We start from the raw sequence: 15,392 nt of genomic DNA, 5'->3' as shown, positions 1-15,392 counted from the left end.
TCGCTATAGTGGCTGATTGAAGGATGGATTGGATTGGAGAGGCTTGAGGCCAGCAGACCCTACAGCAGGCTATTACAATAATCCAGATTTGAGGTGATGAGGACCTGTACCAGGTGGTGATATATTTGAGAGATGTCACAAAGGTGAAAGTGATAGTCCTTGGCAGCAGATTGGATATGGGGAGGGTGAAAGATAGTGAGGAATCCAGGATGATGCCTAGTAAGGGAATAGGGATGGTTGGAGGGCAAAAGTTTTAGGAGGAAAGATAATGAGTTCAGTTTGGAACAGGTTGGGTTTCAGATGTCTGTTGGACATCCAGTTGGAGATGTCTAAAAGGCGGTTGGAGATATGAGATTGCAGGTTAGGAGAGAAGTTGAGGACAGATCAGTAGATATGAGAATTATCAGCAGCAGAGATGATAATTAAATCCATGGGGGCTGATGAGATCACCAAGTGAAGTAGTCTAGAGGGAGAAGAGAGGAGGGCCCAGAACAAAACTCTGAGGGATTTCTTCAGTAGGGGGTGTGATTTGGAAGAGGATTTGGAAAGGAAGACAGAGGAGAAGGTGAGAAAGGAAGGAGGAGAAATGGGAGAGAGTGATGTAGAGGGCTGATATCAGGGTCAGGAAAGCTTGGTTCTCAGTTCCTTTTCTGACTCGTATTGACTGTGTGTCTCTGGGCAATCACTAAACTTCTCAGCATATTTCTGAGCATGACTACCATATGGATTTGTTTTTCCTTGACTGTGGTTCATTCCAAGGACTTTTTTTTTTCTTGGCTTTTTCATTGTTGGGGAGGGTAGCTTGAGAAGAAAAGGAGGAATTAGCAGTATTGATGTCCACCCCCTAAAGCCATTGAAATACTTTTTAAAAGTGAACAGAAGTGAAGAGCATAAAATTTTAAAAGAGGCTAATCAAGCAGAATAGTCTTGAAAGTATTGTATGGAATTGTTTAGATATTTAATAAAATAATCTGTAGGAAATAAAGATTCATAGTTTTGTAGCAATCCACTTCTTATGTTCTGCTGTTCACATCATTTTTGGGAAAGGGTGTTTAAGTTCAAAATTAAAAAAAAAATTTTAAATTCTTATCATCTGTTTTAGAATCAATACTATTGGTTAGAGCAATAATGGTTAGGCAACTGGATTTAAGTGACTTTCCCAGGATCACACAGTTAGGAAGTGTCTGAGGCCAGATTTGAATTCAAAATCTCCCATCTCCAGGCCTGCCACTAAGTCACCTAGCTGCCCCCCAAAATAAATTGCTTTAAAAGGTCTATACCCTCCTCAATACCTTCAGCAACACTCTTAAGACTAGGTTGGAAGAGTTCTATCTGTTGATGAGGTACAAAAAAACAAAATAAAACTCAACAACTAAATATTTTTGCTGTCCAGCTGTTGAAAAATTATAACAGAAGTCAGCTATAAACAATTGCCCTATCCTAGTTACCTCTCCATTCAAGTTATTTTGGTTTTCCCTGTAAATTATGTAGTGCAATTATCATTTTGACCATTTTATATTTGCCCAATAAGTGTTAGAGCTGGGGTTTTAGGGTCTTTAAAAGTCAAATTAAAATTTTCTCATTATTTCAGTGATTTTTATTTATTTCTTTTTCTCTTTCTGCTCTGAAATTCTAAATATTGATGAATACAACCCAAATACAATACTATCCTTGACAACAATCAAAATAGGATACAATTGCAGATGCCTGGAGATTGGAGGGAGTTGCCCAAATTATATCAGTACAATAGTATGGGAATTTTATCCATGTCCAGAAACTATATTTAAAAGCACCTATCTGTGGTTGATTAATGTAGAGGAAAAAGAAGATCTTGACACTCTGCACTTTCTTATTGCACACTTTCTTCTTTCTAGACTTTTCTGAAACTGCTTTCTCTCTCTCCTGTTTGTTTGACTTTTCCTTCTCTTTCAGGCTCCTCATTTATAGCCTGTTCTATAACAACGGGTATCTCCCAAGTCTCAATTCTGGGCCCTCTTCTCTTTCTATGGTCTTGGTGATCTTATTAGCTCCCATGAGTTCAATTATGATGTCTATGCTGATGATTCAGATATATATGTGTGTGTGTATATGCACACATATATATGTTTGTATGTGTATAATATATATTCTAGTCTTTTTCCTTGTCTCCAGTCCTGTATCACAGTCTACTAGATATGCCTACTTGAATCCACATCCTACTTGATCCACATCCATCTGACTCCAGCAGTTCTTTCTCTGGAGGTTGATAGCAGTCCCTGTCATAAGTCCTTCAGAAATATCCCAGGTAATTGTTCAGTTTGGTTTTCAAAGACCTTCAAAATCTGGTTCCAGGCTGCCTTTGGAGGTTTATTACAGATCACTAAGTCAAACTGGCCTACTTGTTTGATGTTCCTCAAACCCAGCATCCGGTCTCCTCTCTCCAAGCCTGCTATTCTACATGCCTATACAGTATTCCTTTCTTATCTCTACCTCTTAGAATCCATAGCTTCTTACAAGGCTCCTTCACAAAAGCCTTTTCTGGTCCCATTTATTCCACTCCACCCCTTACCTCCTCCAGTTAGTGTTCTCCCTTTTCCTGAAAATTAGCTTATCTGCTAGTTTTTCCCTTATTTGTTGCATTCTCCAGGAGAATATAACTTTCTTGAAGGTAGGAGTTGCTTTTCATTTTGTCTTTTTTGTCCTCAGTGCCTAGCATAGGCTTTTGCACATAATAGGTGATCAGTGAATTGAACTGGCTGTTCAAATCCTGGTTCTGCCACCATGTGTGACCTTGGATAAGAAATTTTATCTTCCTCTGAGCCTCACTAATCTCTGCTGTGAAATGATCAGGCTGAACTAGAGAACCTCTAATGCCCATTCTATCTTTAAATTCTGTGACATTCTGGTGCTTTGTTATACATGCCACAAAGTAAGGTAATATAGGTATAAGTCCCTCCTCTGGTGGGGTGCTTAGAATTGCAGGTAAACCCACTGACATTATGTTATGGTTTTTGTCATATGTAATTATGTTTCTGAGGATGTGATTTAATCCATAAAACACTGAAATGATGAGATGTGTTAGATGTCTATGGTTAGTGAGCAGGAGAGAAGCACAGACCCTGGGTGCTCTTCATAACACCTTTACCACAATTTAGAATGAGTGGTGCTATAAGGTGGTTTTCAGTGAGAAGGCATGGGGATGGAAAAAGTCATAGTGCTTGGCAAAATACCTTTAAGGCAATAAATAGCTGTCCTATTACTGATTCATATTGTTACCTTTCTACTGACTGGTTTGGTGAAATCTATGACATAAACTGAGCCTAAGCTTTAATTAAGTTTCACTTAGTATACCAGGTAGGAGTGTAATAAACCAAAGAATGCACCAAAGGTATCTGATGCATCTTCCAGGTGGTTAGGATCTCCTAGTGTTGAAACTGTCCAATTGGGTGTCTGATTCCTGAACAAAGGGAAACTTTAATGGAGAGAGAGAGTGTAGAGTTCTATCCCTTTGGCCTGGTAGTGGTTGTGAATTGTTAGAAGAATTCAAACCATGGTTTTTCTTATTAGTTTTGTTAATACGGTTCAACAAAATGCTCTATTATTTGATTTCTGGTGATTTTTCTGGTCTGATGAAATAATAACTTGAGCCAAGAATCTATTCCATACACATTGAACTTGAGTGTAGAAGGAGAGGCTCCTTAAAGTGGTTTGGGACATCCCCATTACTTAAACCACACAAGTAGTTAGTAGAACTAGGATTCAAAGTCAGAACCACTTACTCCAAATCCATGCTCCTTTCATTTTAGTAAGCTATCAGTCAATGTTACTGTGCTAAGTACTAAAGGAAGGCAAAAGATAGTCTTTACCCTCGAGGGTAATCTAATGGAGTAGACAATATGCAAATAAATATATACAAAGCAAACTATATGGAAGATAAATATGAAACAATTAACAGAAGGAAGACACTAGAATTAAAAAGGGTTGAGAAAGACTTCCTGTAGAAGACAAGATTTTAGTTGGAACTTAAAGGAAGCCAAGGAAGTCAGTAGTCAGAGTGGAGGAAGGAGAATGTTCCAAGAATGGAGGAAAGTCAAAAAGAGTGCCTGGAGTCAAGAGATGGAATTATCTTTTTAATGGATCAACCTGGAGGCCATTGTCAGTGGATTGAAGAATACTTGTATAAGAATGAATTATAAAAAGACTGGAAAGGTAGGAGGGGACTGAAGGTTCTGAAGGTTATTAAGAACTTTGAATGCTAACCAAAGTGTTTTATATTTGCTCCTGAAGAAGACTAGAATCCACTGGAGTTTGTTTAGTTGGAACAGAAGGTGACAAGAATTTCCCAAAGATCTGTGTTTTAGGAAAGTCACTTTAGTGGCTGAATGAAGAATGGATTGGAGTGGAGAAAGACTGGAAGCAACCAATCCCCCAACTGGTTAATGCTATAAGCCAGAATGAGGTGAGGGCCTGCTCTACAGTGGTGGCAATATCAGAAGAGAGAAGGCATGTTGAAGAGATTTTGCAAGGTGAAATTGTCGGTCTTGGCAACAGATTAGATAACAGGGAGGGTGAAAGATAGTGAGGAATCCAGGATAAATAAAAAGGAAAGGTACCAGGGGAAAAGGGTTTAGGGAAAAAGATAATGAGTTTGGGACATGTTGGGTCTGAGATGTCTAAAAGGCAGTTGAAGATGTGAGATTGGAAGTCAGCAGAGAAATTGAGGCAAGATAGGTAGAGTTGAGAGACATCATCACTGAGATAGTAATTAAATCCATGGAGGCTTTTGAGATCACCAAGTGAAGTAGCCTAGAGGGAGAAGAGAAGAGGGCCCAGGACAAAACCCAGAGGGACACCTCCAGTTAGGGAGTGTCATGGGGGAGGGGAATCCAGTAAAGGAGATAGAAAAGGAGCAATTGGATAGGTAGGAAAAGAACCAGGAGAGAATGGTATCCAGAAACCTAGAGAGAAGAGAGTATCAAGGAGGAGAGAATGATCAATGGTATCAGGATTGCAGAGAGGTCACAGAAAATGAGGATAGAGAAAAAGTCATTGGATTTGGCAACTAATATCAGTAACCTTGAAAAGAGCAATTTCAGTGGAATGATGAGGTCAGAAGCCAGATTGTATGGAGTTAAGAGAGTGAAAGGAGAGGAAGTAGAGGCATATATCATAGAAGGCCTTTACAAGTTTAGCCACAGAGGGCAGAAGAGATTCAGGAACAAAACAAATATGGAAGGATTAAGATTTTAGACCATAGGGGAGACATGGGCACATTTGGTAAGAAGTAGAGAATAAGCCAGTAGAGAGGGAGAGATTAAAAATAGGTGAAAGAGTTGGGGTGATGGGGGAAGGGAGGAGGTAAATCTGTTGGAGGAGATAGGATAGAATGGAATTTCTTGAATAAGTAGGAGGGTTAGCTTTGGTAAGGCATAAGGCCACTACCATGTGAGACAGAGGTTGAGGAGAGGATAATGGCCAAAGACAACTGAAATGAAGAAGGAAGTAGAACAGGGACCTTATGGTCAATGGCCTCAATTAAAAAAAAAAAAGAGTCAAAGTTCTCAGCTAAGAGGGCAGGGGCAAGGGGAGTTATAGAAAATATGAGGAGGGATAAAAAGGTTTGGAAGAGCAACTATAAGAGAGTGGATAGTGAATTGATAAGAGAAGTCTAGTGGGATTGCCTACTAGCAGTGAAGGCCCAGTTGATGGGGTATAACATAATTTATAGCGTGGACCTAGTGAGAAAAATTGCATGATTTTCTTCACCTTTGTTTAGGAACATGCATATAGGGTTTGGAATGGTGAATGAAGGAAGATGATCCAAGACTGAGGACTGGTTTTCCATAACTGGCAATATCATGAGGGTGCCAGGGATTCAAAAGAGGAGGACAGTGTAGAGTTGACTTTATTTCCCAAGGGGCCAAGATTGAAAGAAGAGAAGAGTGACTAGTGCAGGGGAGATAGCCTAGGAAAGAATGGAGAGGTCATGGGTTTGGAAGTGTACATGAAAAGTAGAGTTTTGTAAGATAAGAGGTAAAAAGCTAATAGATTCTGGATAGATAAGAGGATTTGGGAATTTTTGAACATACGGTTGGTATAAAGAGCATGACCATCTTTGTGTGTGACTAAGATGGGATAGAGGAATCTCTCAGAAAATGATAAGTTGAGGGACTGACTAGTTAAGATATTTGAAGGAGAGTCAATATGTATGATAAGTCCCCTAGTATGAGAGCAGGAGGTGGGGAGTAATAATGAGCCAAGTACTGAGCTCACTGAGGAAAGAAGGGTAGTGGTCCTCTGATCTGAAGACAATAGCCACCAGGATTTTGACTGAGTGGTAGATATGAGAAGTATGAATCTCAAAGGAAGAAAGGTTCCTGTGTGATGGAAGTGAGAGAGAATCTGGAAGTGACTGTGGGGAGCAAAAAAATATTCCAATTCCTCAACCTTGACTGGGAAAACCTGGGGAAATGAGGAAAAGGTGGCCAGAGCAATCTGCAATTTTTGTTTTGTTCTGTCTAATGTTTGTCCTTGTCTGATTATGATGGCTCACAACTGTAATCCCTGCTAATGAAGAGGCGACACTGGTGCATCTCATGAGCTCAGGAAGCTTGGCCATGTCTGTTTTCTCTATGCATTCTAACTACAAACATTATGCTAAATATGTACCCACTCTTCCCAGTGATGCTGTGGGTGTTTTGAGAAAAGTACCTCTAGGTTTATGAAGGAGAGATATGGAATTTAGCTACTGTTCTTATAATGCTAGCTTAATAAATGCTTTTGTTTTGAGCTGATTATGTCTAGTGGCTGAATTGGTAAGCTTACCAGAGGGGACTTGAGAATTATAGTTATAGGAGCGAGAACCCAGAGTGCCCTCGAACTGGAGAGTAGAAACCACCCTTTTGGGGTTGAATTTATGAGTAGATCCCTAAAGGAGCTACATTTGGGATTACGCACACTATAAGACACTTTTCCCTATATCTTTCACTGAATAGTTGTATTAGTCATTTCTCAGCTCCCATAAAATCCTAATCCTGAGAAGGAACCTTGGAAGTCATTTGGTCCAGGAAAGACCATCCCCAAATGTTTCCATACTATTAAACTGCTGCTTAAGCTGTTCGGGAGATTCCCAGCAGGGAGAGGAGTGTTCCTGTTATCAATGCCTTTGGTGGACAGAGAATAATCACAGAGAATTCTCCAGGCTCATTTAACTTACACCATTCACCTTCCCCACCAGGACTGTGCAGGAGCACAAGGAAAATAGTCTTGGGGATTAGAATCTATCCTCCTTTCCTTTCTCCAGTTAACCCTCTCACACATGTGCTAATAAGCACTAAAATTACCTAAAGAGAGGAAGAGGAGAAAAAGGAGGGGGAGGGCTAGTTGCTAAGAGCTTGGTAATCAGCATCTTCATAGCTGACTAGTTAAGAGTTAGCTCTCATTACAGAGATGTGCTTGTCAACATGAACACAGCTGGATCTGTGGCTGTTGGGAGAAAAAAAATCTTTCTTCTTCTTCTTCTTTTTTTTTTTAAAGCAATACCCCCAACACAGCAAGATGCCCATTGGCGGTCATCTGTTCTCCTCTACTGGAGACACAGAAGACTCAAAAATATCCTTTTTCAGATTTTGAAAAGCTTAACCTTTCTTTGGGGATGTGATACGGGCATGAGGAGAGCAGGAGTCTGGCTGAACCTGGCCTTAGAAGACATCTATCTCCCTAACAGGCGACCTAATGGTCACAGCAAAGTCCACCCCTGCTTCCTTCTGTAAACATTAGCAGCTGTCTGAGCTTTCTCCAAATTCAGCAGGGACCTCATCTCCCAGAGCTCATCTTCCCTCCAGAGTGTTAGCGCCTTCATTATATCTCTCTCTATCTTCTCTTTCCACTGCCCCCAGAAACCTTTCTCCCTGAGACCAGAGCCAGCTAGATCTTACTGGAATCACCTTTGGTTTCGCTTCAGAGCATCTGCCTAGCAGAGACAACATCACTGAGACAATTTAAGGCTGAGTTGAGCTGCAGACCATTCGGGGTGGCCTCCCCTCACACTCAGCCCAAGGGTGTCTCAAAGCTATAAATTGAGTAAATTGAAAACGTTACTGAGGGATAGAGATAAAAGTGAGAGCATGGCGCCTACATGAATAAAACATGGGAGGGATGTTATTTCTTGGGAAAACAGAGTGAATAAATTGCAGTGGATCAATTTTATCTAATTTCTTGGGTAGCTTCTGCTGGGCAAATGAATGTGCTTGTAATTGATGAGTGAGGAATGGAGATAAATGGGAGGGAAGGAAGATGGAATGTCTGCATTTCAAGTGGGGGAACAAAGTGGATACTTCTAAGGATTTATAAAAATTTCATTGGGACTGTACTTTAATGGTTGAAGGTTTAGAATGTCAGCACTCAGAGGGCAAGGATTTGTTTAAATTACCCTGTATGGTGCCTAGTCTTATAGCACACAGATAGTTCATTTATTCATTCACTAAAATTTGATGTATTATGTTCTATGAATCCAGACTAAGCAGTTGTGGGGTGAGGGTTGGAGGGAGTATACAAGAGATGCCCAAGATATATCCTCTGTCCTCTTGTGTTAATTGGTCTATTATCCTATTTCTGATCTTGTCCTGTCAAGCTCCAGCCTTGGGCTATTCTCACCAGTGGGAATTTTTTTTGTACCTATTTAAATGCTACTGAACCAAGCTGGAGAAAACAAAAAAACTATACCCACTGGGCCAGCTACAGATTTATGTTAGATACTCTCAACTAGGCCCTCACTAAGGAAAGGCAATCCTTTTTCTATTCCTGATCTATTTACCACTGTACTCACCTGTATAACTCACTGTATAACAGCTTTTCTAAGACTTGCTAAACTTCTTGTCAAAGCTGTCTATAGAGGACAGAGTTAAAAGATCAGAGTGATGCCTTAGTTCCCTAGCACACCCTCTCCTAGAAAATGCAACAGCCTAGAAGACACATCAGACTGAATTCTTTTTTTTTTTTAAACCCTTACCTTCCATCTTGGAATCAATACTGCGTATTGGTTCCAAGGCAGAAGAGTGGTAAGGGCTAGGCAATGAGGGTTAAGTGACTTGCCCAGTCACTCAGCTGGGAAGTATCTGAGGCCAGATTTCAAACTAGGACCTTCCATCTTTAGGCCTGGCTCTCAATCCATTGAGATACCCAGCTGCCCCCTTAGACTGAATTCTGATGGGAAAGCCAAGGAAAGCCACAGTAAATCATTTTTTTTCCCAACCAAGAACAGGTTAGGAAAATAGACAAAGATATCTGCCAATACTGGGGCAGGAGTTGCTCAGGAACAAATGATGGCAAATGTAAAAGGAAAGGGGAGCCTTTTTGTGCCTAGAGATAAAAGAGAGTTAAGACACCGATGCAGGAAATACTTGGCATGAAGAGAAACCAAGGAACCCCTGAACTCATTCTGGGAACAACAATGGATATATCTAGGAGCTTGTTTATCCTTTACCTAGTTCAGAATCATGGCCTTAGGACAGAAAGAAGGAGTCACAAATGAGTATGGGGCCTAAAATTGAGAATAAAACAAGTTTCAGAAACTTAAGTATGTAACTGTACCCAGGAGCAGAGCAGTGAAGTAGCCTAATGCATAGGCCTGAAGTGGAATAACCAGATCAGGAGACCAAGACCAAAGGGGAGCCAGTAGTTTAGTCCCTATGAACCTGCAGAATTTTTCAGTTGGCTAACAGCAACTGAGTTGAGCAGCAGTCTACTGAAACTCAATTATACAGAAGCTAATAGGCCCAGTTTGCAGAGATCAAACCTGGTGAACAATGAACAGACCTTTCCCCTTCACACCACTTTGGGAGACTGAAAACTTGCAGGCCCCAAAACCAAGCTATGGAAGAAGCAGGATGTAAAAGGACAAAAACTCAAGTCAGATATTCCCTCCTCAAAGTGAACAGAGTTCAAAACATTAAAATAAAGTCAAGATCAAGAAGTAGAATGAAAACTTTTGTTTAAAAAAAAAAGTAGAATGAGCAAACAAACAAAAAAACTTGACCATAAGGTACTACATAAGGAGACAGAGAAGCACAAGACTCACACATAGAAGACAATGACTTAAAAGCACCTATAAGAAACGCCTCAAAGAAAAATTCAGATTGAATATAAGCCCAATAAGAATTCCAAGAAGGGTTAAAGATAAGGAGCTAAAATAAATTTATTCTTTTCTCTCTACATAAAATTTTAATTTTGTTTTTCCTCATTTATATGAAAATAAAAAGTTTTAACAATCATTTTTTAACATATTGAGTTCCAAATTCTTTCCTTCCCTCCATTCTCTCTCCATTCCTTGAGAAGGCAAGCAATTTGATATTGATTATATATGTACAATCATGCAAAACATTTCCAAATTAATCATGTGGCAAAGGAAAATGCAGATTAAAAATCCCAGTAATTATAATATAGGCAAAATATGCTTCAATTGACATTCAGAATCGATCAGTAGTATGTTAGAGCATTTTTTCATATCACTATATAAAGCTTTGATTTCTTCATCTGAAAACTGACTATTCATATCCTTTGATCCTTTATCAATTGGAAAATTACTTGTATTCTTATGAATTTGACTCAGTTCTTTATTTAAAATTATCTTAAAAACCAAATGAAAGTTATGGGAGAAAGATATGAAAAGAAAATTAAGAACTTGGTAAGGGAAGTATAAAAACCTTACTGAAGAAAATAAATCCTTGAAAATTAGAATTGACAAATGGAAGCTGATGACTCCACAAAATATCCAAAAATAATAAAACAAAAGTAAAAACCTGGAAAATGGAAAAAATGTGAAACAGCCAAAAAAAACCAAAACCAATTGACTTGGAAAATAGATGAAAGAAAGCTAATTTAAGAATAATTGGACAATGACCATAGGAAGAGGGGGGAGGTGAAAGTGAGTGACAGTGATTGGTAACTTCAAAGCCAGAAATGATAGATAGAAAATCAAGCTGCTTCCACCAAACAGTGACTGTTAGGACGTATGGCAAAAACTGTATCATGATCTTCTTTTCAACCCTGACACTAACCATTATGAAGGCTTTATTTAAAGGAGACAAAACAGGCCAATACCTCTTAAAGAAAAAATCTGGTGCCATGATTCTTCAAGTTCAGCAGATCTTAAAGAAGATCACTGATGCCAAAATGCTCCTGTGATATAAGAAAGTGCTTTTTTTCACCTGCCAAGACCAGATTCACAACTGGCATCTCATGTACCACTGTTATTCAGAATATGAACAAACTGAAGTGACTATCAGAGGAAAGAAAGATATTGTAGCAGGTGTCATCTTACCAATGTTTGGACATTATCAAGAAGGAGTTGACAGTCATAAATTGATTGGTTTGACCATAGGTGGGGAACAACTGTCTCAACTGAGGAGGAATAATACCAAAGTATAGGAGCTATTGGTGAAACTGGTATTACTGCGCACGTCATTTGTTACACTGGATGAGGCCATTAAAATAACAAACAGATGGATGAATGCCATTGAGCATGTGATCATTCCCTGGATTCAGTGTACATTTGCTTTCATCATCAAAGAATTGGATGAATGAGAGCATGGAGAGTTTGACAGGTTAAAGAAAATATGGGAGAAAAAAGGGTTCTCATAGAGAAAACAGAGGGAATTGGAGCTCCAGAAGGTAACTGGAGAAGTGTAGGAGCCTGCTAATCTGCTGGCTGAAGAGAAGAATGAAGGTCTTCTGTTTAAATAGCCCTTCCCAGTCTATAGTCTTTGAGACCTCAGTCTTGTGATTTTCTTATAAAACATGATATCTGGGTTCTGTATGTAATGTGGTTATTTGATATGGTCTGAAGGTTCCACTAGTTGATATTAGTTTGGGGGAATTTTTTAGAGAGATCATGATTATATTAATCATTTGCACTATTTAGTGGTAATTGACCAACACAAGAACCTGTAGAACAGAGACCTATTAATATTTTACCCCTTCGTTAGTCTGTGTATGCAAGCAGAGTTGTGGTGTTCTGTCCTCTAATCATATTTCAGAAACATCCTTTTGAAAACAGCAGTGAGTCATGCTGAGATATAGCCTGACTCCTACATATACAGCTATCATTTTGACCCACTTTCAACCTCTGCTTTTCTCACCATGGTGTTTCAATTCATGGATTTGTGTAAATAGCTTCATATCTTTTTTCTTGCATGGCTAGTCTCAGTTTTGTGGAAGAAGACTTTTATCTCCATTATGGAAGAAATTCTGCCAGTTCCTGTGTAACTCTAGTATAAGCAGAGTAAAATAATTTGAAAATTAAAATTAAGAATTACTGGACTATCTTGAAATCCATGAATAAAAAAGACCCTAGACATAATTTTTCCAAGAAATTTTAAATTGCCCAGATATTTTTAAATCAGAGGGCAAAGTAGAAATTCAAAGAATCTATCCATTCCCTTCTGAAAGACACCCCAAAACAAAAACTCCTAGGAATATTAAAGCCAAAATCCAGAGCTCCCAGGTCATGAAGAAAATATTTCAAGTAGACAGGAAGAAAGAATTCAAGTACCATGGAGTCACAGTCAGGATCACACAGGATATAACAGCCACAACTATAAAGAAAAGGAGGGCTTGGAATAAGAAATTCTGAAAGGTAAAGGAAATAGGATTACAACTTGGTAAAATCTACCCAAAAAGACTGAGAGAGAAATCTAACAAGGGAAAAAATGAATTTTTAATGAAATAGAGGACTTTTAAGAATTCCTAATGAAAAGGCTATTACTGAATAGAAAATTTAACATTCTAACAGACGATTCAAGATAAATGTAAAAGGAAGTGAATGAAAATCATAAGTGACTAAAGTTAAACTATTTACATTCTTATATGAAGAAATGATACATGAAATCCTTTTAAAACTTTATCATCATTGGGTTTTTAGAGGGAATATAATTACACACAAGGCTTAGGTATAATTCTATTAGATTTGAATGATCTCAAAAGAAGAATGGAAGAATGGAAAAGAATAACATACTATGAGAGAGGGAGAAGGGAGAGGAAGAATAAGGCAAATTATTCTCACAAAAATGTGTGCACAAAGAAGAGTTTATACAATGGAGAGTATAGTGAAAGGGAGTGGTCAGCACTTGAAACTCACTCTAATATACACTGATTCCAGGAGGGAAAAACAAATATATGAACACAGCTGGATACAGAAACTCATTTTATTTAACAAGGAAATAGGATGGAAAGGTTTTTTTGTGGAGAGGATAAGAGGGTCAGTAGACTAAAAAAGGTAGTGGTCAGAAACAAAACAGACTCTTACAGAGAGAACAGAATAAAAAAGAAAAAGAAAGTTTAAGAAAATAGACTAGGGAGGCAGGAGGGGAATAACAGTTAGCAATTATAATTGTGAATGTGAATGTGAATGGGATGGCAAAAGAAGATGCAGAATGGTTTAGAAACCAAAATCCAATAAGTTGTTCAAAAGAAACACACTTGAAACAGAAGGTATGTTTAGAGTTAAAATAGGGAACTAAAGCAGAATGTCTTATGTTTTAGTTGAATTAAGAAAGAGAAAGCTATCTACAGTTAACACTTCCTCTCCCTCTTTTAACTCTTTTCAGGTCATCTGCTAATCTGATCATTCTACTTAAAACATTCCACTAAAACTTCTCTCTCCAATGTTATCAATGATTTTTTAATTGTCATATCTAATGAGCTTTCTCATCCCCTATCCTTCTTGACTTCTCTGCAGTCTTTGACACTCTTGATCACCATCTTCTTGATAACCTCTTTAGGTTTCTGTGATACCACTCTATTTTCTGTCTCCTTTACAGGAGCTTCATCTAAGTCACCCTCAATAATAGTGTGTGTTGACCAGGGCTCTGTTCAGGTCCTTGTTGCCTTGTGTTTGGGTTATTGTAGTGATTTTCTGGTTGACTTCCTTGCCTGTGTCTCTACTTATTCTAATACACCATCCTCTTTTCAGCTTTCAAAGTGATCCTCCTAAAGAACAGGTAGAGCCATACCATGCCTCTATTAACAAAAATTTCAGTGACTTCCTGTTGTCTCTAGGATCAAATATAAAATCTTTATTGGGTTTTTAAAGCCTTCCATAACTGCTTCCTTCCTACCTTTCTAGTATTTTTATAGCTCATTAGAGACTCCAATGTCCTTGCCATATAGGAATACCTCACACAATATACTCCAATTCCAATTATGTATTTTCACTGGTTATCTTCTATTCTTAGAATTCTCTCAATCCTAATCAGCACCTTAGACTTTCTTTGGTTTCCTTCAAATCTCAACTATAATTCCAATTTCTACAAATAAACTTCCCTGGTTTTCTTTAATGCTATTGCCTACTCCCTAAAATTATCTCCAATTTTTCCTCTCTTTTTTAATTGCTTACCTTCCATCTTAGAATCAGTATGGTGTATTGATTCCAAGGTAGAAGAGTGGAAAGGACAAGGCCATGGGGGTTAAGTGACTTTCCTAGAGTCACACAGCTAAGAAGTGTCTGAGGCCACATTTGAACCCATGACCTCTTGTCTCCAGACCTAACTCTCAAGCCACTGAGCCACCTCCTGACCTATTTGTATGCTTCTTGTTTATACAAAGTTGTTTATATGTTGCCTCCCCCATTTAATTGTGAGTTTCTTGAGAACAGGGACTACTTTTTCCTTTTTTTTTTTGCATTGCCTGAATTTAGCACAAATCCTAGTACATAGTAGGCACTTAATAAATAAATAGTTTTTTTTACTTCTTGACTTTATGTCTAATTGAAGAGACAAGATAAAAACTCATGAAACAAGTAACAATAGGTGGCAGAGTATGATATCAAAATGAGCAGTACTCGTGGTAATCATTTGGGGAGTTAAAAGAAGGGGGAGCAAAGCTTCACAGAGAAGGAGGACTTTGAGTAGGAGCAGGATTTGGATAAATAGTGAGGATGGGTCAGTATTATTAAGGGGCAACAACAAAAACAAAGACTTGGAGTCAGGAATAAGCATGATGTATAGTCAGGCAGTCTTAACCCTGAAAGAAACCTCAGAGAACATCTAGTCCAGTCTCTTCATTTTATAGGAGAGGAAACCTTGGTCCAGAAAAGGATAGTCATTTACATAAAAGGTCATACAGTTCATTTTATAGTGACCCAGAAATAAAACTCTGAGTTTTCTGACTACCATCCCAGTTCTCTTTCTACTTCACAACTTTGGCTATGAATGCAGCACAGGTCCCAGATATTCTACGAGACTGGCAGAAGAGACTGGGATTCCCAAGCTCTAAAAGCAATATGGCATTTGGGATGCCCAAATCCTCCTGGTTCTGTCCTTGTTGAGTTTCCATAACTACTGATCACTTCCCTTTATCCTCAGTCCTAGTGACCATTATGATTAAGTCTTGAGGATACTTGAGAGGATTTTCCTAGA

General features: G+C 38.6%; 1 pseudogene; it reads left to right on the top strand.

Moving 5' to 3' along the window:
• The first annotated feature begins 10,870 nt into the window (after positions 1–10,870).
• Positions 10,871–11,721, top strand: LOC100017733 (V-type proton ATPase subunit D-like; annotated as a pseudogene).
• Positions 11,722–15,392: the final 3,671 nt, after the last annotated feature.

This window comes from Monodelphis domestica, chromosome 1, assembly GCF_027887165.1.
Source record: "Monodelphis domestica isolate mMonDom1 chromosome 1, mMonDom1.pri, whole genome shotgun sequence".
Classification (NCBI taxonomy): Eukaryota; Metazoa; Chordata; class Mammalia; order Didelphimorphia; family Didelphidae; genus Monodelphis; species Monodelphis domestica.
Note: the sequence above shows the minus strand (reverse complement) of the source record. Positions and strands in the feature narration are given on the sequence as shown.